Source organism: Hemicordylus capensis, chromosome 9, assembly GCF_027244095.1.
Source record: "Hemicordylus capensis ecotype Gifberg chromosome 9, rHemCap1.1.pri, whole genome shotgun sequence".
In the NCBI taxonomy this organism is placed as follows: domain Eukaryota; kingdom Metazoa; phylum Chordata; class Lepidosauria; order Squamata; family Cordylidae; genus Hemicordylus; species Hemicordylus capensis.
Genome location: NC_069665.1, coordinates 23,544,005 through 23,568,357, shown reverse-complemented (window position 1 = coordinate 23,568,357; position 24,353 = coordinate 23,544,005). Strand labels below are relative to the sequence as shown.

The 24,353-nt window shown below is 44.5% G+C and overlaps 1 protein-coding gene across 4 annotated transcripts in view; it reads right to left on the bottom strand.

The window, feature by feature from the left end:
- Positions 1–24,353, bottom strand: part of ADCY7 (adenylate cyclase 7) — a 97,729-nt gene that overhangs the window by 59,429 nt on the left and 13,947 nt on the right. Inside the window, exon 1 of one of the 4 annotated variants that reach the window (XM_053270856.1) lies at positions 635–717. The exons of the other annotated variants lie outside the window; for them this stretch is intronic. The gene's annotated coding sequence lies outside the window, so the exon portion shown is untranslated. Of the gene's footprint in view, positions 1–634; positions 718–24,353 lie in introns of those variants that run through there. 4 annotated transcript variants of the gene reach the window in all.

Below are 24,353 nucleotides of genomic sequence, written 5' to 3'. Positions count from 1 at the left end.
CTCAAGATTCTATTGGGAAAGACTCCTGGGAATGCTGGGAACTGTAGTTCAGTAACATCGGGAGGACTACAGGCTGAGAACCCCGAGTGTAGACAATAATGAGCTAGCTGGACAAATGGTCTGACTCGGCAGAAGGCAGCTTCCCATGTTCCTCTTTTCTTAAGCAGAACACATAATGCAGAGTTTCTATCCTGAGTCTAACCCCTGCTAACTGAGCAAGAGGAACCTTTCAATGTGGCCACTCTCTTTATTTAGCAGGGGGAGAGCAACTGGCCCTATCCAGCCCCAGCACAGCATCCACCCTGTGGCTGTTGAAGGTGTCTATCTTCTGTTTCTTTTTTTAGTCCTTTGGGGACTGGGAGCCATCTTTTGGAACTTTTGTTGGAAAGTGGTATATAAATATTCATTGTATTTGTACCAGTCCTTTATTCAAAGCAACGAAATCTCGCAGAGATAAAGAGCCAAGTCTTTACTGTGGCACAAACTCCGCAGGCTTTCAACAGCAAGAACTCAACTCATATTGCATTAAGTTCCCAACCTGGCAAAGATCAGAGGCAAGGACAGAAATATCCAATAACTCCAATCAATTAATTTACTGGCAATTAATTATAATGGCATCACAGGGAGCACCCACCTTATAGGACACTGCTGAAGTCTTCTAACAAGCATTTTCTCCCCACCGTGAACCCCCACACAAATCCCTGTCCTTTTGATCTCAGCTGCCAGACAAAAAAAATACAATACAAGTTTTAATTTGATTCCCAACTCGCATATGAATCCATTTGTCACACCAAATATCCCTCCTGGTCTAGGTAACCAGCTTCTAGATGACTCATGCTGAATTTGACCTTCTGTGCCCCCCTTACATAATTCTCATGGAGTGCCCCCTCGGACAGACACCTATTTACAACATGCAGAACAAATATCTTAGAGGTTGGGAGTGAATGTTCTTCGTTTCAGCCACAGGGAGCCATGCTGAAAATCATGACCCCTTGCAACTAGCAAGGACCAACCAGCTTTCGACTGCGTGAGACTTCAAAGTGCAAAGAATCACAGAATGATCCGCATGCAAGAGGCATGTAGGAAGCTGCCTATGCGGTCAGGCCCATCTAAGTTAGTTTTGTCTATGCTGACGGAAAGCAGCATAGGGTTTCAGACAAAGGTTCTTCCTACCTAGAAATGCCAGGGATTGAACCCGAGACCATCTGTATGGGGGGAAAGTGCTTTACCAATGAGCTATAGCCCCTTCCCATATTTATATATTAATTTTCTTATATACTACCCTTCTTCCAGGAATGCAAGGAAGCACATATATGGGAAATATGCAAAGATTACAGGCTAGAATGATTAAGACTAGCCACCTAATGGCGCAGTGGTGAAATGACTTGCCTAGCGAGCAAGAGGTTGCCGGTTCGAATCCCTGCTGGTATGTTTCCCAGACTATGAGAAACACCTAAATCGGGCAGCAGTGATACAGGTGCTGAAAAGCATCATCTCATACTGCATGGGAGGAGGCAATGGTCAACCCCTCCTGTATTCCACCAAAGACAACCACAGGGCTCTGTGGCCGCCAGGAGTCGACACCGACTCGACAGCACACTTTACCTTTACCACAAGACCAGTTTTCCTCCCTTTTAGGCACAAAATGAAGATAGATGTGGAACTACTGCAGAAAGATTAACTCGAGATGAATTTCCCCGCAACATGTGACATTCACGAGCACCTACTTGCTGCAAGGTAATTTGGGAACACACAATCTGTCTCACGGCTGCAATTGCAAGCCAACTTAGCTATAAATTAGGGTGTATTTAAAAAAAAAAGGTGACAAGCGCTTACTAGTACAAAAACAGAGTGTACTCATTTCTTCCCCAAAAAAGCACGACTAAACACGCCGCCTAATTCGCAAACAGGCCTTGTCCTAATTGTTCGATAGGCGTTGGACTGTAATCGCTTGTCAGTGCCAAAGCTTTGAATGCATGGCAGAGTGGCAGAAATGGGATACTGGGGTCAGATGAGAGGCCGTAGGTCAGTGGCAGAGCACCTGCTTTGCACACAGATGTCCCAGGTTCAATTCCCCTGGAACCAAATGGATCTCAGGTGGCTGAGCTATAGAGACCCCCTGCCTGAATGAGAGCTGTTGTCAGAGTAGACAGAACTGGGCTAGATCAGAGGCTCTCATTCCCAGCCAAAATAACCTTTGGCCACCGTGGCCAAGATTGCTGGTAGTCCAATATCATCATAGAACTTTGGAGCTGGAAGGGACCCGTGTTCCCTCCAACAGGGATTCTCAGATGTTGTTGCCTACAACTTCCAGAATCCCCAGCTGCAATGCCTTCTGCTTGGGGATTATGGGAGCTGTAGTAAACAACAGCTGGGAATCCCCGTTAGAGGGAACACTGGAAGGGACCTTGGAGGTCTTCTAGGATCTAGGAGCGAGTCTGAGAATTTAGGATTCAGACAATGGACACTTGGCAAAATTACCAGACTTAATGATGGACATTGTGGAGAGGGGAGGTAAATGGGCTTCTCTTTACTCCCTTGCAAGTAAGCCCAAGAACAGAAACAGGGCTGCTTGGGACAAATCAATATTTTATTAAATAACTCTGCTTCTGAATATCCTAGACTAGGTGCCACAGTTAAATTTCTAGGCACCACGGCTCCCTGGCACCTGGGATTTGTCAAGCCGTGTTCTAATCCAACTCCTTGCTCAGTCCAGGAAAGTGCTACAGCAGGGCTTCTTAACCTTGGGCCCCCAGATGTTGTTGGACTACAACTCTCATAATCCCCAGACATGGCCTTTGTGGCTGAGGATGATGGGAGTTGTAGTCCAACAACATCTGGGGGCCCAAGGTTAAGAAACCCTGGGTTACAGCATCCCTGACAGATGCTTATCCAGCCTCTGTCTGAAAACCTCCAGCAACAGTGAGCCCACCACAGCATGAGGCAGACAGTTCCACAGTCCTTATCGAACATCTGGGAACCCAAGGTTGGGAACCTCTGGGCTAGATTAATCAATGGTTCATGTATTCATGGGTATCAGTATGATAGCGGAACACAGTTCAAAGGAGCTTGCCCTAGACACAAAATGATGCCAGCTCCCATTACAGCCAGTAATGGCCTGAAAGGACCTGGAAAGTATCACATCCAACCCAAGGATCCAGGATCTGCTGAACTAAACACAGCCAAGGCTGTTGTGCATAAGCTTCGCACCTCAAAAGGAAAACCATTCAACCTGTTAACTTCACACAATTTGTTCCAGACAAGAATATGGCTTTCATAACACTGATTTTTCATAAGCAAGCCAGCTCCAGGGGGCAATGGAGGCTATGGCCCCAGTGTGGGAGTCAGCTGCAATTTGTGCTTTCCCAAGCTCAAGACGTTCAATCAGTTCATGACCAACAGGGTCCTCATTATGCCTTGTGGATATATGTTTTTTTCTAGTCACAGCTAGCTTGCAACCGATCTCAACCTCTGCATAGATCAATACCCCAATTATTCCTTTAAGTTTCCAGTGACCTATTTTAAAATTTCACCTCTTTCCAGACACAGTGTCCTCAGCAGTTAGGTAGCTTTTCATTAAACATGTTCCCCAACCTTTACTTGGAAGCATACAAGAGAACTAATTACATCATGAAGCAGAAAAGGCACCCCAAAATTAACCCCCCGATATGGAACCATTTATAAGAATTCCTCCAAAGCTTTGTTCATCATTCAAACTGTGATATGCAGCTACATTAATGGCTGCCAACTTTATGGTTTATTTTTATATTTATCTTCAAAGCACAGCAAACATGGTTAGACGATATTAAAGGTAAAGTTGTGCCCTCGAGTCAGTGTAGACTGCTGGCCAACACAGAACCCTGTGGTTTTCTTTGGTAGAACACAGGAAGAGTTGACCATTGCCTCCTCCCGCTCAGTACGAGATGATGCCTTTCAGCATCTTCCTATATCACTGCTGCCCAATAAAGGTGCTTCCTATACTCTGGGAAACATACCAGCTGGGATTCGAACCGGCAACCTCTGGCTTGCTAATCAAGTCATTTTCCCGCTGAGCCATTACACAGAACTTAATCTACACTACAGAATTATATCAGAGATTCTCAATGTTGAGTCCCCAGATGTTATTGGACTTCAACTCGCATAATCCCCAAGCCCCAGTGGCTTTTGGTTGGGGGTTATGGGAGTTGAAGTCCAATAACATCTGGGGACCCAATGTTAAGAATCCCTGACATAGTCATGGCTGCCCAAATGAATCCTGGGAATTGTAGTTTCATGAGATCTGTGTTTGCGAACCCTCTCTCTTCTCACAGATCTAAAGTTCCCAACTCCCATCATCCCCAGTCACAATGGCCAACTATCATCCAAAGGGACGATGGGTGTTGTAGCCCAACACAAGCTGGGGAACCAATATAATATTGGGAAATCCGGGTTTAGTGGATTCAAATTTTTGCCTCAGTAGGGTGCAGGGGGAGATCACCTTTTGGATCCTTCTGTCTCAGAAGATTTGAGCTTCCTTCTGAAGATTATATTTATTTTATCATATTTCTATACCCCCCGATATGTACATCTCTAGAGGGTATACAAAATTTAACACACAATATAAAAGACTAAACAGTTAAAATTCCATTACGCACAATAAAAACAATCCCATAAAAACAAAACAAATTATATCCATTCAGTGACAGTAAATCAATATCAGCTGATGTTTGGTAAACACGAAAAATTTTTACAAGTTGGCTTATCGGTTTTAATCACTGCCACCTCAGACATTTATAGCAAATCAGCCTTAATGCGGATGCCTGGCCTAATAAGAAATCTAATGATCCCCTTCACTGAGCGGGAAGTGAAGAACTCCCTCCTGTGGGCAGAGCCAAAGAAGATATAAAGGCTTCTGTGAATCCAAGTAAACCCAATTTGGCTGTTTTGCCTCCAGCTTAAAGGGGCTTATTTTCTAGAGAGGACCACAGCTCTTGATTTACTTCCAAGATGCTCCTCTGTCTCATCTCCCACTGTGTGCACCTTTGCTGGTGCATACAGATTCTGCAAGCCTAAAACCAGCTTTGCAAGACAGGTTAACAAAAGGTCCACACATCTCCATGCTAGTTGTGTAGCACAACGACTGCAAAGAGAGTTGTCCATTGTTTTTTAAAGGACATCTTTACAGATTACTTGCTGCAAGAGACACTGCACAAGCCTGCCTAACATGGCAAAATCCACCCATAGCATCTCTTTGGTTACAACCATTATTTTTGGACTACAATTCCCATCATTCCAAGCCACAGTGGCCAATAGTCAGGGTTTATGGAAGCTGTAGTCCAACATCTGCAGGAAGGTTGAAGCTGTGCAGCTCTATGGTAGTGCATCTGCTTTGCATGTAGAAGGTCCCAGGTTCAATCGCGGAAACAGACAACTGGTCCGTCGAGCTCAGTATTGTCTACCCAGACTGGCAGCAGCTTCTCCAAGGTTGTAAGCAGGAGTCTCTCTCAGCCCTAGCTTGGAGATATCTTTGCTCTCCTCCACACACACACCCCTCTTTTTTCTACATTCATTCATTCAAGGGCGATCCAATTTGCAGCCAAATCCACGAATTGCCCCTGATTCGGCGTGAATCGATTCGTATATGAATCAAATTGCACATCCCTACTAAACAGCTGCGGCCCATGGAGAACGACCTAGGAACAAAGGAACATGGGAAGCTAACAACTTCTAACTGATTATTTTCTTTCATCATGTGTGGTCATGCGTCGGTCTGAACCCAACTTCTTGTTCATAATGTTTATTCATGAACAATTATTGTTATTATTATTACATTTATATCCCGCTCTTCCTCCAAGGAGCCCAGAGCGGTGTACTACATACCTGAGTTTCTCTTTCACAACAACCCTGTGAAGTAGGTTAGGCTGAGAGAGAAGTGACTGGCCCAGAGTCACCCAGCTAATTTCATGGCTTGGAAGGCCAGGCCAAACAAGTAAGTTTCCAGGGCTCTCTTAAAGGCCGACAGCGAGCCTAAACTGCGGATATCTGCTGGGAGTGCATTCCAGAGGCCAGGAGCGGCTACAGAGAAGGCCCGGTTCCAAACTGCCACCAGACATACCACTGGCAACTGGAGACGGACCTCTCCAGATGACCTCAACGTGTGATCCACTGAGTCAATCCCCTCGCAATTTTGAACAACTCAACTGGATGTGAACTTGCGGATGCAATACCTGCACAGAATAGAATTGCTTCTTTGCTGCACATATTGCCACAGTGTAAGCCTTTAATGGGCTTTGTGTCGTATCTCTGAGTCGAGTACTCCTCCACTGGTGCTCCAGTCTTCTCCCTTGAAACAGTTCCCATGAAGTTTCTCAAACGGGGCTTTTAAAGCCCTTTAACTCGCATCTGCTCTGGAATGGAGGGGATGCATTTACATATCCCAAAGTCCCTGCGAGTTATCGGGGAGTAGTTCACACACAATTCAGGTTTTTCACTGCATGTTAGAGTGCAGCCTGATTTCTATCCAGGGTAAAAAAATCTACTATTTGTGTTGGTTTTTTGAGACAACTTTTGAGTTCGCAATAAAGCCTCCACGTAAACCCACAGTAAAGGCTGCCGTGTGTAAAAGTCCCATGAAACTGATTGTCAAGAAATTTAGGACTTTTTAACATAACACATGCCTAATCTACAGAACTCGCTGCCACAGGATGTGGTGATGGCCACCAGCTTGGGTGGCTTTACCAGAGGCTTAGACAAATTCATGGAGCTCAGGTCTATTAATGGCTCGTGAAATTTACGACCGACAAGAGGAAGTACCTTTTCACACAGTGCATAATTAATCTATGGAATTCTTTGCCAGGGAATGTGGTGATGGCCACCAGCTTGGATGGCTTGACAAGGGGCTTAGACACAGGGGAGTAGCTAGGGAAGAGGGGCCCCGTGTTCACCCCTGTCCCCAGTGGCCCCTTGGAGTGAGAGAGATGATGGAGAAAATAGGGAGGGGTGGTGCTGGGGGGCCCTCGGGTCTGGATCTTTTGAACCCATCCGCTCAATTATAGCTACACCCGCTTAGCAGGGGCGTAACTATAATAGGGCAAGGGGAGACAGTTGTCTGGGGGGCCACTGCCTTGGGGGGCCCTCCCAGAGGCAAGTCACATGACTGACTCCCCCAGCCATGCACCCACCCAGGCTTCCTTCAGTTATATTCATCCTCTGAAATTGATGTGAGTGTTAAGACCTGGAGCTACCAGAACAACATGTCTCTCTCTTGCATCGTCCACAATTTACACAACCTTTTAAAAAATAATTTAGGATGATGTTCTATTGTGGCACACACACACAATGTTTTTTGTTACCACTATTCAGCCTCATTTAAGATTTCTTTACTTCATGGGCTGAGCTTCAGTGAGGGGGGCCCATTTTAAAATTTTGTCTCTGGGCCAACTCCATCCTTGCTACGCCCCTGCCGCTTAGACAGACTCATGGTGGACAAGTCTATCAATGGCTACTAGTCTGGTGTCTGTGGGCCACCTCCAGCCTCAGAGGCACGATGCCTCTCAATACCAGTTGCAGGGGAGCAACAGCAGGAGAGAGGGCATGTGCATACCTCTTGCCTGTGGGCTTCCCTCAGAGGCATCTGGTGGGCCACTGTGGGAAACAGGATGTGGGACTAGACAGGCTTTGGGCCTCATCCAGCAAGGCTCTTCTTAATCTTACCTTCCCATCTGTAAAACGGGAGCAGTGGCCTACCTTACCAGGCTTTGTTTCAAAACAAAGGCTACAAAGTACCTTGCAAATTAAAAGCGGCATAACACTGAAGAACAGCAGCTGCCGGCAGCAGCCATTCTCTACAAAAGTGAGAAGCCACATTCTTAGACAGCAAGCTAATAATTTTCACAAGAAACCTGATCTGCTAATGCTTTGCCCCTGGCTGTTTATAAGTAGAAGAGTTCCAACCAAAAAAAAAAAGCAACACAAAAGCCCATGCTTGTAAATCCCGTTCCCAGTTTGCAAAGCATACAAACTCCTCCTGGACACAGTCATAACCACAGGCACCTATTTCCGTAGCAACAGCTTGCTGGGCCAATTTCATTCTGACTAAATAATATTTGATGACTTGCCTAACAGGAATCTGCACCTATTACCTGTTTCAGTCAGCACTGCTTGTCACATGTGCCAAAACCATTTATACAGTATCAACAGGACTGACATACTGCCACAATTAAAAAGCATGATGCCCAGGTGCCTGCCTTTCCACTGGGGCGATCCTGCAAACCGCTGCATCCTGACCTGAGAGTAAAGCCTATTGAACACACGAATACGACAAATATTTATATACCGCTTTTCAACAGAAGTTCCTAAAGCCGTTTTCATAGGGGAAAAACAACAACTAAAGGTACCCCATGGGTAAACATCTTACAGTGCTCATCCAAATACAAATCAAGGTGGACCCTGCTTAGCAAAGGGGACAACTGATGCTTTCCACCACAAGACCCCAAAACCGCCCTGAGCCTTTTTGGAAGGGCGGTATAAAAACTGAATGAATAAAATAAAATAAAATAAAAATAAAATAAAAACCGCCTCTCTTTCTCGTTAATTTTAACAGAAGTTAGTCACGTGGTCTGGATGTTGCCCATTGTAAATAAAAATCAGTAAAACTGCAAAGAAGTTGGCAGGATCCGGGGAGCAAACCACAAAAGGCCAACACAGCCTTTCTTTCTCCCCTCCCCTCAGTTTCTCCGAGGAGCCTGGCACAGGTATGAGGAGAGCAGTGCCAGCCTGCCCAGGGGGCAGGATTGAGTTGTTCCTGTGTGGCCCTGAATCCGTGCCAAGTGTGCTTATGTACAGTCTGCCCTTGAATTGCAACATTAAGCAGCCTATTTAAACTCTTTTCTCTCTATATAAACTTAATGAAGGTCAGATCTTTACGGGTTACAGTCAAATTATCTGGATACCTTCTCAGTAGCTTATTTCTCTTGGCTCCTAGGTTAGGTTATGCTAATTAATCTGTAGATAAAGCTTGCCCTAAAGGCATGATATTTCAGTACGAAGCAGGTGAAGCCCGCCCTTCGGGGGCGGCAGGGGGAACATATCCGCTGTGTGAAATAACCATAGGAGGGAAATGCTCATCACTGGAGGCAAAGAACTGGGCTAGTTAGCTCAAACCAATATCGTTTACGGAACATAGGAAGCTGCCATATACGAGTCAGTCCATTGGTCCATCAAGCTCAGTATGGTCCACACTGACTGGTAGCAGCTTTCTGAGCCCTGCCTGGAGAGGCCAGAGACTGGAGCAGAGACCAACTGCATGCAAAGCAGAGGCTCTACCACTGAGCTTCTATGGCCCATCTCTCCTCCATCAGCCATTGCATCTTGGCTCTCCTTAGGACTGTCTGGTCCCCATGGTGCAGTAGAAAGCAGAATGAGAACACTCCAGTCTGCATCTGGCAACTCAATACCTCCTTGGCATCCTGGCCCAGAGACCAGTTGTCCAACTGGCTACTTGCCAACAGCTGCCTCCTGACTCTAGGCCCTACGGGCACTTTCGCTCCAGCCCGATTTAATCTTGGCTCCACTCCATGCCTATATACTACCTGTTCATTCCTTGAATTCCTTAAAATCTGTCCACTGTCTCCTTTGTCTCTTGACCAGCCTTCCAATCAGTCTCCTTTCCCTTTCTCACATAGCACACAGCCCCTCCTGGGCTTAAATGCTGGGAAATTTCTTCACAGCCTCCTCTCTTATTGACTCCTTTTTGTCTCAGTTCACAATCTCCTTCACCCCTTCTCCTAAAACATCTTTCACCACCAGCTCTTTCCTCGGTTTCCTATTTCTCAATCCATCGCTTACTCTGCACTTTTCCTTCTAGCGATGTGTGCAATTTGATGCAACCTCGAATTGATTCAGGTCGAATCGAGGGTGATTCAATCTCGAATCAAATCACCCTCAAAATAAAGAGCCCGATTCGAGGTCAAATAAAATTACCCCCGATTCTACCTAAATCTATTTGGGTTATTTGAGCGCCATTTTGAGGCCCTTTTTTCCAAAGAGAGGTGGGAAAATGGCCTCAAAATTGTGCTTTTTTTCCAGGGAGAGCTGGTCTACTAATTGGAGTCAGTAGGTAGACCAGCCCTCTGCTCCAGATTTAGTGCATCTGCCCACCTCAGAGGACTGGTATTAAAAGCTCACATGGGAGACGACCCCAGTTGGCAGACCAACTCTCCCAGGAAAAAACAGGGCTCAAAATGGCACTCAAATCACCCAAATCGATTGGAATGATTAGAGGGTGATTTGGCAAGACAGCCGGCCAAGCTGGCTGTTTTTGACAAATCAGTTCGATGATTTTACAGTTTGATTCTAGCTCAAATCGAATCGCAGAATCTGATTTGTGTACAACTATTTTCTTCATCCTTCTTGCCTCTCTTGGTTTCCCTTCTTACCAGACCTCACCATCTCATTTGAGCTTTTAATCTTCAACTACTATTACCACTATGCCTGCCAAACTGACAATTTCCCTTGCCTCATTCAAGCTTACCTACATATAGCTTTGTTCCCTAAGTAAAGGAGCATCCCATCTCACCAACTCAGCCACTGACAAAAGTTTCACAAGCACAATACAAAACAGTTAAAGAGGAGAGCTGGTCCTGTGGTAGCAAGCATGACTTATCTCCTTAGCTAAGCAGGGTCTGCCCTGGTTGCATATGAATGGGAGACGATGTGTGAGCACTGTCAGATATTCCCCGCAGGGAACGGAGCCTCTCTGGGAAGAGCAGAAGGTTCCAGGTTCCCTCCCTGGCAGTATCTCCAAGATATGGCTGAGAGAGACTCCTGCCTGCAACTTTGGAGAAGCCGCTGCCAGTCTAGGTAGACAATATTGAGCTAGATGGACCTATGGTCTGACTCAGTACATGGCAGCTTCCTATGTTCCTAGTTCAGCCAATGGCCTCCAAAATTTTGTTGTCCAAATTGTGCACACATCACTACTACCACTTTGAGTTCATATACCACTTTCAAGTGCTTCACATAACCTCTCAGTGATCTTTACAACCATACCATGAAATAAGTAGCTTTATTATCTTATATCTATTTCCAAAAGAGCTGGAAACATTATGATCCTTGTGAACGCATAACTGCAAGCAAGTGGGAGATACTAAAACTCTCCGGGTGACCCAGGGATTCAATGTTCAAAAAAAATATGAAAGGGGGGGGGAGTCTAAGTGGGGCAAAAAAAGAAAGCAAAAAGACCCATACTGCCCCCATCTTAGTAAATGGGATGTAATGAAATGTTCATGGATTGCAGTTAACAGACCAGCAGGTGGGCAAAAAGAGTGAGAAATTTGTCCAGCTAAAGAATACTCCCTCAAGACAGTCACACACCTTTCTGCTTCTGAGGGGGAAGGATGCTTAAAATGTTCACCATCCTCAGGCACACAAAGAATATACTGCAACACTTTCTTGCGGGTCCACATTGATGTTATTCCCATATTTCAGCCAGGAGGTTGATTTCGGATTGGACCTTGTCTCCGACCACTGAGCAAGTTCTCAGCACGGCCAAAAATTAAACCCAGGGCACTGCTCGTTCCTAAGCCGCTGCATTACAGCACCTTTCACCTGAGCTCAACCCTTAACAGGTCACACCCAAAGAAAGTCAGTTATGACTAGGCATCGTTTCAGTCAATGAAAGAAGTTAGTTGTGACTAATTTTCCCACCCATTTCAGTAGAATTTAGTCATTACTAGCTTTCCTTGGCTGCAAGCCAATAGTCCAATTTGGGTTGCCACCTCCTCAGGAAGAGAGGCTCTCTGCTTTTAACAGCTGCATAACAAGCTAGTTAAAACCTAAGATTACACTCTGTTCCTTTCCCTTTCCCTTTGTAGCACTGACCACCAAAATGCTATCCTGCCTGACATACAGCACTCTTCCACCTTACGACATCCTTATCATGCCATAAGTGCATCCTTACAACACAGCTTTTCTATGACCCAACTTGCCTTTTATTTCCCTCTCACTTGTGCCTATCTTTTAATAAGACTCCAAGGCCGAGGGAGATAATCTGTTTTATTTAGACAGTGGGCAGCGCCCAGACTAGTCAATCATGATGAAGCACCACTGAAATCGATCAGTCATGTCTCTTAAACTCCCATAATTGCAATGGACTTAGACACGGCTGGCTTCATGTTGAGCTTTAGTGACAAACTGAAATACAAACTGCCTCATACTGAGTCAGACGACTGATCCGTCTAGTCAGTGTCTACACTGACTGGCAGCAGCTCTTCGAGGTTTCAGGCAGGAGTCTCTCCCAGCCTCACCTGGAGATGCTGCCAGGGAAGGAACCTGGGACCTTCTGCATGCAAAGCAGATGCTCCACCATTGAGCTATGCACCCCACCCTTGCTGCCCCTTGCTGCCCCATTCACAGGCGATGAAAAGGGAGAGTGGTTTTCAGGGTGCAACTTACTAATCCCCCCACACACAGCAGAACCCTCCTCAGAATGACACTATGGAGTGACATAATATTGTTCTGAAGAGGGATTCGGGGGGTGGGGGGAGATGGCAGCTGACAGTTACCAGGAAAAGAACAAAGTTGGAATTGCCGCACACCCCCCCGAAATTCTGAATTTCACCCGGATTTTAAGCATCTCACCCAGATTTGCCCAGATTTCAGCTTTCGTTTTTTTAAAAAAGCTAAGCTCTAGCCCTTGTAGAAGCGGAGTTATGGAGCAAAACGTGCAGTCACTATTCGGCTCAAAAACTATTTTCAAGCCAATTTACATAACATGCAAACTAGGCACCCGGATTTGGAAAGCCAGAATATGGCAACCCTAGTGGCGCAGCAGGGAAATGCTTGACTAATGAGCAGAAGGTTGCCAGTTCGAATCCCCGCTGCTACTATATCGGGAAGCAGAGATATAGGAAGATGCTGAAAGGCATCATCTCATACTGCCCTGGAAGAGACAATGGTCAACCCCTCCTGTATGCTACCAAAAGAAAACCACAGGGCTCTGTGGGCGCCAGGAGTCGAAATCGACGTGACGGCACACTTCACCTTTACTGGGGGTCAGTGTTAGTCCTTCCGTTTTGCTCCACCAACAGCCCCTAAATAAGTAAAAGTTTTTGCTCAGATTTACCTTGTTTATAAGGTTTGTGCCCTCATTAAGCTTTGCTGAGGGTGAAGGATCACTCCAGACCTCTACCCATTGCTGCTATGGATAAAGGCAGAGAGCCTCACAGACGACATAGCTTTTGCATTTCATGGACTTTTGGCTGTGCTGTTGACAGTCTGTGCATGCAATTAGAATTTTAAATGGGCAGGATCCAGACAAAACGAGTCATGACTAAGCACCTTGGAAACACATGAGATAAGTTAGCCAGTCATCATGACTAACTTTGGCTGGGTGCTGCCTAATACTTTATAAGCCGTTCTATTTTTAACAAAGCAAAACTGTGTAAAAAACAAACAAACTTTTTTAAAAAGTAGAATAATGAAACAGTAGAAAAACTCAAAAGCAGTAGCAGAGAATAATTTAAGCACCATTAAAACACAAAATTCAAACAGTAGAAATACGACCATGAAGCGACAGAGTTTAAGATCCACAAGAAGAATTTTTAACACCTCCTGAATAAGAGTTGGTATTTCCCTTACCCGTGAGGAAAGGGTATTCCACAAATGAGGAGCTACATCTAAGAAGGTCCTATCCCTGGTAGTCAACATGAGTGATTTCAACAGGAAAAAATATTGTGTTGTGGAGTCAGTGTCGACTCCTGGCGACCACAAATTCCTGTGGTTTTCTTGTTGGAATACAGGAGGAGTTGACCATTGCCATCTCCCATGCAGTATGAGATGATGCCTTTCAGCACCTTCCTATATCGCTGCGGCCCGATACAGGAGTTTCCCATATTCTGGAAAACACACCAGCAGGGACTTGAACCAACAGCCTCCTGCTCTCTAGGCAGGTTGTTTCCCTGCTGTGCCATTGGGTAGCTTGATTTCAACAGGACGTCCAATAATTCTTACCCCTCCTATTGATCAGATAAGCCCATAAAATGATATTCCTGCATAATGGAGACATATGCGAGACTATTCCGTCTCTCCCTTATTCTTTAATAGTAAACCTTGCCAGAAAGAAATGTACAAGCTTGTTACATCTCTTGTTAAAGATTGTTCATAAAGTGGCTATTGCTTCTTTAGGTCTATTATATAGGTCTATTTGTTGTTGTTGTTGGTTATTGATTCCCTAATGCATTGCTCACAAGAACAGAAAACACATTTGTGTGCTTTTTAGCTCTGTGTAAGAAAATCAATAAACACAATTTAAAAAACATGCCGGATATCAGCTAATGGGCCCTGCCATCGAAAGCAAGGTCTCAGACGCAGATCTCAAACTTCAGACAGGTTCATGAGCAAATCCAGTCCTTGGGAAACCGAGATCTGAGCCATTTAGAATGTTAAATATTCAGACCAACCCCTTGAACTGAGCCTGACACACAATGGAGGCCAACACAGATAAAATATGCATACATACAAACACCAAGCCACACCTACCCGTAGGGGTTGACACTTCATGCATCTGGCAAGTTGGGTTCTAGAGGATGCCACAACAAATCTTTTCATGTTCCAGGTACCACAAGGCTTCTCCCCCTATCCCCATCCCCAAGAAATTCAGTAGCCCCTTTCAGACACTACTCCTGCACATGTCTGTACACACATCCTTGTTTTTGTGCAAATGACTGAACTGAACCTAGGTTACAGGCTCCTCAAATGCATAGTCCAGATAGGAAATGTACTGCTGTACCTGCGTTCAGCATAACATGTGAATAACTGTACCTGTGTACATTTGTTGCACAAGTATTCAGCATAATTTCTGAATACCGCTCTTGAAGCAGATGCTATATTTTATGTTTTATACAACCACCCTAAAAGTATATAAATATAGTGCCACAACATAAATTACAACTAAAAACATAACTGATATAAAAACAAAACAGCAGCAATAAAAACATATAGCACAGTGTTTTATTTTGTTTTAAATACTTGGTAAAAGTGTGCCGTCGAGTCTGTGTCAACTCCTGGCACCCACAGAGCCCTGTGGTTATCTTTGGTAGAATACAGGAAGGGTTTACCATTGCCTCCTCCCACGCAGTATGAGATTGTTATACAGAAGCAAAGCTATAAGCTCCCCCTTTCAAGAAGAGGAGAGAGGCCACCTAATGGTGCAGCGGGGAAACAACCTGCCTAGAGAGCAGGAGGCTGTTGGTTTGAATCCCCGCCGGTGTGTTTCCCAGAATATGGGAAATTCCTATATCAGGCAGCAGGAATATAGGAAGGTGCCAGTGTTCCCTCTAACAGGGGTTCCCAGATGTTGACTACAGCTCCCAGAATCCCCAGCTGCAATGGCTTTTGCTTGGGGATTATGGGAGTTGTAGTCAACAACATCTGGGAATCCCTGTTAAAGGGGACACTGGAAAGTGCTGAAAGGCATCATCATACTGCATGGGAGGAGGCAATGGTAAACCACTCCTCTATTCTACTAAGAAAACCACATGGCTCTGTGGTCACCAGGAGTCAACAATGACTTGATGGCACAATCTTTTCTTTCCTTGTTCAATAAGAGGAGCCACTGGTAATTCTAAGTACAATTCTGGCTCCCATGTGAATCACTGCACTAATTCATTGCTTTTCTAAAGAGCAATTAGGTTGCTTAAGCAAATGCAGAAGAGAGATATTTCTTTTCTTCTTGTTCGCTCAGTTAATGATGATGTATTCGCAGCAGCAATGCCAGCTGTAACAAATGGATGTTGATTCAGTGATAAGGTAGGAAATTAAGTGCAAGGTTTCCATTCAAACACAGGTCCAAAGAGGAAACACCCAAGGCAGGCAGACGGGCATCATCGCAGACATAATTTTCTCCAAGAGAACACAGCTCCCAACCGCTAAGTCTGAAATAAGAGAGACATTCTAAAACAACAACAATGCTGAACAGCAGAAAGGAGTTGTTTTTCAGAGGGGCTTCCTTTATTGCAAGAAACAGACTCCTCTCTAAAAATGAGTTGAAAATGTCTCAAAAATATAACACAGCAACTACTTCCAGGAGAAGCATGTTGGAGGAGAGCTGGCCATGTGGTAGCAGGTGTGAATTGCCCCCTTTGCTAAGTAGGGTGTGCCCTGGTTAGCATTTGAATGGGAGACTACACGTGTAATGGCAAGATATCCCCTTTAGGGGATGGAGCTGCTCTGGGAAGAGAACTTGTGTGCCGAAAGTTCCAAGTTCCCACCCTGGGATCTCCAAGGTGGAGCTGAGAGAGACTGGAGACCCTGGAGAAGCCTCTGCCAGTCTGTGTACACAATACTTGACTCAGTATAAGGCAGCTTCCTATGTTGCCATGAGTAGGACAGATCTTGACAAGTTTACTTTGAATCTAGGAGCCAGCCCGAAAATTGAGCAGCCGGACAATGGACACTTGACAAAATTACCCGACTTAGTGGTGGGCGTTGTGGAGAGGGAGAAAAAACAAGTTTCTCTTTATCCTCTTTAAATGACTTTTAAAAAATCTAACCCACACTATTTCCCAAAGGTTGAGAGCTTTACAGCAATAAATAAAAATGCCATCTGTCCTACTTCCTCAAACATCAATGTTATTAATTTAGTGATCTTAAGGGCAAAAAGGCACCATACACAGCCATTCAAGCCCTCTCCCTTGAGTCATTGCATACTACAAGTACAACTACATTCTTTGTGACATATGCTACAGAAGGTGGCTATCACACTTGGAAAGGATGGATGACTCAGGCAGATTAGTAATTGAACACCAAGCCTTGGATGCTTTGTTAGTCGTCTCTCACCAAAAAGTGTGCATTGGAGGACAGGCACACATACACAACGCTTTAAAAGACTTCATCAAGTCACACGCATTTGCATTTTGTTTTATATTTTGCTGCAATTGCAGGTCAGTTCACTGGCAAAATTCTTCCACGCGATAGTGTATACAAGCATCCAAACAAGTAGAGACTGTTTTCAGCCACAAATTTTGGCTTAGCTCACCAGCCAGACATTATTTGTGGTCGCCACAAATCCCCTCTTTTTCCTCAGATCGTTTTCTGGCACACAGGCAGAGGATGTAGAAGGGAAGCCGGTCTTCTGTCATCTGCACTGGGGTGTGGAGATGGTAAGCAACGGGAGGAGCCTTCTCCTACCCCTCAGAAAGGATCCCTGCTGTTTCTTAAAAGGTGAAGTGTGCTGTCAAGTCGATTTCGACTCCTGGCGCCCACAGAGCCCTGTGGTTTTCTTTTGGCAGAATACAGGAAGGGTTTGCCATTGCCTCCTCCCACACAGTATGAGATGGTGCCTTTCAGCATCTTCCTATATTGCTGCTGCCCAATATAGTACCAGCAGGGGTTCAAACCGGCAAACTTCTGCTCGTTAGTCAAGCATTTCCCCACTGCGCCATTAGGTTTCTTACCTTCTCAAAAATGGCAGTGGAAATGAAATCTCTGATGAGGAAATCTGTGTGGTGCTGGGTGTCCTGTTCACCAGAGGGCTGGGGGCATTTGCCACTGGAAGCAGATTTGCAGATGCTTTTAAGAATGGCAAACTCCATCCAGTCACATTTGGGGGAATATAAGGCAAAAGGGAAGGGCACTGCCCCATAGCAGTGTGCACAAGTGTGTGCAACACACACATGCAGTCCCTGAGCAAGGTGGCCTCACGTCTCTCTTCTCCCCACCCCACCCTTTTTTTTTTTTTTTTACTAAAACAGAATAATTAAAAACTTCACCAGTAGGAATACAGTATCAAAACCAAGATACTAAAACTGTCATTAAAAAAGAAAGAAAAGAAAAAAGAAGTCAGTAATTACATCAGATTCAGGACTTAAAATCTCAGAGATAAGCTGTATACTGCACACCAGAAATAGATGTGCATGCTTCATCTTAAGTGAGCATGAAGGCAATAGCAGATTCATGACTACCCATCACAAGGCAGAAGAGATAAGGATATTTTTACATCTAGAGATCTGCATGTCTGATACAATTCACACTGTTAAACACTGCTCATCTGTCACGGCTAAAATGCGAAGTAGCATACTGTTCAGGGCACGGGGTGTGTGTGTGGGGCAACTAGCCCAAGCTTCTGCTGGGGCCTTTCCCTGCCCTGTCGCCCGAGGCCCTCTTACCTGCAGGTGTGGTGGGGGCTTGAACCTGGGACCAACCAGTGTTCCCTCTCACAGGGATCCCCAGAGTTGACTGCCGCTCCCAGAATCCCCAGCTGCAATGGCTTTTGCTTGGAGCTTATGGGAGTTGTAGACAACAGCTTCTGTTAACAGGATCCCTGTGAGAGGAGAAGCCGCTGCCAGTCTGTGAAGACAATACTGAGCTAGATGGACCAATGCTCTGACTCAGTATATGGCAGCTGCCTATGTTCCTATGAAGATTCCAAAGGGTAGGACTCTTTCTCACCTTGCTGCAATGTCTAGAGTGGACTGCTATGCGTTGCATCATTCTCTGCAGTGGCTTCTTATATTGCTTCAGGCTGAGCCATGATCTCCTCCAAGGCAGAGATCAAGAATGCACGAGACCAGGGCTGCACAACTTTGGCCCTTTCTTTGCTGTTGGACTACAGCTCCCACAATCCCCACCACAGTAGTCAACTGGCAGGGATAATGGGAGTTGTAGTCCATCAACCGCTGGAGGGCTGACATTGTACAGCCCTGCACTGGACCTTGGATAGCTCCAAAACCAACAGGTCAGGACCTTGGCCAGAGCCAGAGAACACAGGAGCTGGATACTGCAACGGAGAGGAGATGTTGCTCCAGTGGTGGGTTTTATAGCCTACATTTAGGCAGGCTGACTTGGAAGCTCTGGTCCTTAGCAGGGTCTTGCTGGGTTGCCTGCCCCGTTATGACTATTTGGACTCCTCCAAATCAGAGGACAACAGAAAGGTGGTGTCCTCGGGTCTTGATGGGGGTACTGGTTCAGTAATAAAAACTTATCACTAACAAAAGAAAGGAAAAAAATAATCTGCTACCTGCCCTGAAGAGTTGGAATAGAGTGGGAAATAAATCTTTGAAGTCTGAAAGAGTTAGCCAAGTCAGGGCGTTGCAACCAAAGAAACCAGCTACATAATCTTGTAGCATTTTAAAGATTTGACACGTTTATTGCAATCTAAGCTTGGGCTGCAATGGTCTTCTTTCCTCTTTAAGATGCTGCAGGATTCTTTGCTGTATTTGCTAATTAATAAAGGTGAGAGCACCATGACACAAAATAACCACTCTTCTACATGCATTAAAAATTAACGAAAAGTCCAAGTCTCTCCTGTCACTGAGACAGCCTTGGCACACCATTATCTTTTGTAACCTTGGCAAAAGCTTTCGCTTTTGTGTCCAAACAGTAGAACTGGCATATCAAAGAGTTTGTCTAATCTGCAGGGATGACAGCCAAGATATGATCAATCCCATGTTTAAGAACAAATGTATGAGGCTAGTTGGAGAAACCAATTTGGTTGCAGCTTCCTCTGGGCTTTGTTTAAGCTTGGCTTATAAAAAACACTTTTGTGGCAAGTGACGCCTAGGCCAACAGACCTGACTTTTTGTTCTTCTTAGTTTTATCAACAGTACTTTCAAGGCTTTTTAAAAGTCACAACCTTGTTCACCTTCTCAAAACACTCCCAGAGAGCTTATTAGCTCAATTTTCAGAAGTAGCCAAGATGGATCAAACTTTCACCCCTCGTGACATCGCTCTCTCTCTCCAGCAAGGAACCTACTTGTGTGAACCAATAAATTGCGATATTGCAAACACAGAAAGAAAGTCTCCATTTGCGTAATTTAGGGATGGTTAAGTGCAGCCACACCCTAATGAGAACATGAAAAAACAAGAGAGCATGCAGCCTAGAATTGCCATGCCCCCCAAAATTCCGGGTACCACCCAGACTTTAAGCATCTCACTCAGATTGCTTACCCGGATTTCAGCTTTCATTTAAAAGAAAAAAGAAAAAAGGTAAGTTCTAGCCCTTGTAGAAGCAGAATTATGGAGCAAAACATGCAGTCACTCTTCTGCTCAACCGCTGGACTGGATTATGAGAGAAAGAGCACAGGACAGGAGGCTATCTGGGAGAGTTTCACTCTCACAAGTACAGTAATCCCCTGAGGAATGTTGCCTTTGTTTGTTTGGTTTTTATCAGCAGGAGATCTCTATCGGGCAGTTGAGAGGATAGTTTGCTTTTGATGTAAATCACTGCCTGCCTACCAGGCTGTGTATTGTAATGTTTAAGGACTTTCTTGGTTTTATATTCAATGCATGCCTACTTAGAAATAAACACCATTGATTTCAATCAGATCTTCTCTCAAATAAGTGTGTACAGAATTGCAGCCTTCATTAAAAAGCTGTGCTTTTTTCTTCTTCTATTGCTGCTGTTAATATGTCAAGGGAAATGGTCAGGCAAAGATATCTTCCCCAACTATTGTTGGTAGATATCCAGAGCAAATACAAGTCAATTTGAAAGTGCAGCTGCTAATTTGCATATGCAAATTATTTGCAGACCAATTTAGATAATATGCAATTAGGCACCCAGATTTGGAAAGCCAGAATATGGCAGACCTAATGCAGGCAAACAAAAAGGAGGAAGGTGGAATGGGGGGAAATGCAATGGCAAAAGGAACTCAAAGCTCAGTGATTTTTATGAGTTATATGTGAATGCAATACTTTCGACAGACTTGCAACTTATATTTGATTCAATTACTTGGTCATGTTTGTGGCTTTGTTTCCTCTTCCATGATCATTCCGCAAATTAAGATAATCAATCATATTACGTGGCACTGTACTGTACCCAACCAAAATGGATTAAATCAAAAGGTATATATTTTACTATTGTAAATCAAGTTTTCAGCTTTTTAATTCATACACATTCTGAACAAGTATGCATGCTAATATTTTGTTATAGCAAACAATCTCTGTTTGCAATTAAATGGAGTCTATGTATTTGCTAAGAGCATAATCGAAAATCTCTAATCATGCACCCACATGAGTATTGCACTACTTATTTACTTAGTTAACTTAATGAAGTTACAGATGTTACTGTTTGATTCTTTCTATGTACACATAAGGACACTACATATGATCACGTATTTGAAAATTAAGTGCCCAGAACTTTCCAGATGTAAGGACTGACAATTGCTGAGCAGAATGCATGACAATCTAAATTTTCATAAATTTTAACTATAAGTGCAATTTATATAACCTGCTGTGTTACTTATAATGTCTGACCTCAAAAGTGATCTATTCTTGCCTCTAGTTCTTTCCTTTACATACAACCCCTGCTAACTTTGCAAACAGGCACCTTTTAATGTGGTGATTCTCTTTATTTAGCAGGGGGAGAGCAACCCAGCATTCAAAGACACTCCCTGGCAGGTAGTTGTCACTCACTAAACCACAACAGCTTTCAAACTGTACAGCCAAATGCGGGTGGAGGGGAAAGACGGGACCATAATTCAAGCAAGTACTTTTTACCTTTCATTTCTCTTTACAAAAAACAAAAAAAAGAGAAGTGTTGCTATTTCCTGCCCTCCTTCACAGCTCTCATTTCACTTCCTCATATTAACTTGGGCCACGTAAAGAAGGCTTTCAATGAAACAGGAGGTCTGCACATAACATAATTCATTATATATATATATATGGGATAAGCCAGGTTTTAACAAATTTTATTTTATTTTATTTTATTTATTTTTACATTTATATCCCGCTCTTCCTCCAAGGAGCCCAGAGCGGTGTACTACATACTTAAGTTTCTCCTCACAACAACCCTGTGAAGTAGGTTAGGCTGAGAGAGAAGGGACTGGCTCAGAGTCACCCAGCTAGTATCATGGCTGAATGGAGATTTGAACTCAGGTCTCCCCGGTCCTAGTCCAGCACTCTAGCCACTACACCACACTGGCTCTTTGGGTCTAGGTGCCAGCCCAAAAATTTAGAAGCCAGACTATGGGCACTTGACAAAATTACAGGATTTTGAGACAGAGATTATGAAGGTGGGGAAGTAAATGGGCGTCTATTTATCCCTTTTACAGGCTATTTAGAACAGAAACATCCTGCCTGGGACAAAGATTTCATTAAATAACTCTACCTCTGAATATCCTAGCCTAGGTGTCACAGTCAAATTTCTAGGCGCCATGGCTCTCTGAAGCCTGAGATTTGTCAAGCCCTCGGGTAAGCTATACTTAGTCAACAGTGTTCCCTGTAACAGAGATTCCCAGATGTTTTTTATTATTTATTTAAAATATTTATACCCCACCCTTCTAGTGCAAAACTGCTCAGGGCAGCTTACAACAATAACACAGATACAGATACACGTAATAATTTTTTTTAAAAAAAAAGTCAGATTAAAAACAATTATACTCTGGTCTATGACCGTAATAAAGATTGAATTGGATTGGAAAACCATTATTAGGTGCAAATTAGGGATGGTGGGAGTTCAACCACACCTGGAGAGCCAAGTTTGGACACTCCTGCTTGATAGGACTGCAGCCTACACATTCCACAGCTGGAAAAGGAAACTATTTAAAAAAGCATAGCTCACACACTTGGGGAGGAGAGCTGAGGTAGCAAACATGAATTGTTTACCCTGGTTTGCATTTGGATGGGAGGGAGACTGCATGTGAACACCGTAAGATATTCCCCTTAGGGGATCGGGCCACAGCTTAGTAGCAGAGGATCTGCTTGCACACAGAAGGTCCCAGTTTCTGGCATCTCCAGGTAGGGCTGGGAGAGACTCCTGCCTGAAACCAGACCATCCTGAGCGGGATGGACCAATGCACTGACTTAGAATAAGGTCTCCTCATTTGTGTCATGCTGCTCTTTAAAGTCAAATTATTACTATCACTACTGCACTAATTTATTCCACTGTTAGTTTCACAAGGCTGTTCTTTCTTGCAACAAATGATTGCCATGACAAACTTATTCAGTGCAGCATGTGCTCCAAAAGTTTAAGATTTGCATTTGGTGAATGCGGCGGCGGAAAGAACTCCTTTTCTGAAAAGAACAAATGCCAGTCTCTACACAGGCTTTTTAAGACTGCAAATGCCTTTTACAGACTTCCCATTGCCTGGATCCCAACTCCTCTCTATCCAAAGCTGAAAGGAAAAATAATCTACTAAAGACCTCAGAACACGGATTGCTACAAAACTCTGCCTGCAAGACACACCTCCTAGGGAGTAAGCACCACTCAACTGAATGGGATTTACTCCCAAGTAAACATGCATAGTCTCTTGAGCAACCCACGCCACATTTAAACCAACAACAAGGCTCCCACTGACTTTAGTGGTTTGCCACTACAAGCTCTGACAACCCATTAAGAAAAATGATATTCTTTAGTTCATGCATTCCAATCGCTGTAGCCAGGCACAGATTCCAGTATCTTTTTCCAGTCCATCAGAATCAATCATCGCATAATGAGACACCGTAACAGGAGAAGGCATAACCCTAAGACTTTCTAAAGGCTGCCTTCAGACAGACACATCCAAGATTAAAGCCCAACCCCGCCCCCATTTCTTAGCAATACTTTCAATGACTTGAGGCTACCCTTATGGGGAAAGGCAAGCTAAGGTTCTAAAAACACAACACTGTGGTTAAGTCAGTTTCCTGGCAGATGCAAAATGCACTGTGAGCATTGCACTACAGGACTTGTGTTTTTGGCTTGGCCAGAAATCCATACAGTACAAAAGCGGGGAGAAGAGGGAACCAGTAACAAGCCACTGATTGCAACTCCCCAGATCTTCTCAGGAATGTGAGGCACGTTGATTGCTAGACATTCTGCTATCTTGTTGAAATAACCATGGCATAGCACACAGCCACATAATGGCACAGCGGGGAAAAGGAGAGGAGAGCTGGTCTTGTGGTAGCAAGCATGACTTGTCCCCATAGCTAAGCAGGGTCTGCCCTGGTTGCATATGAATGGGAGACTTGATGTGTGAGCACTGCAAGATATTCCCCTCAGGGGATGGAGCTGCTCTGGGAAGAGCAGAAGGTTTCAAGTTCCCTCTCTGGCGGCATCTCCAAGATAGGGCTGAGAGAGATTCCTGCCTGCAGCCTTGGAGAAGCCGCTGCCAATCTGTGAAGACAATACTGAGCTAAATAGACCAGTGGTCTGACTCAGTATATGGCAGTTTCCTATGTTCCTATGTTCTTCCTAAATGACTTGACTAGCAAGCCGGAGGTTGCTGGTTCAAATCCCCGCTGGTTTGTTTCCCAGACTATGGGAAACATTTATATTGGGCAGCAGCGATATAGGAAGATGCTGAAAGGCATCATCTCATACTGCGCGGGAGGAGGCAATGGTAAACCCCTCCTGTATTCTACCAAAGACAACCACAGGGCTCTGTGGGCGCCAGGAGTCGAGA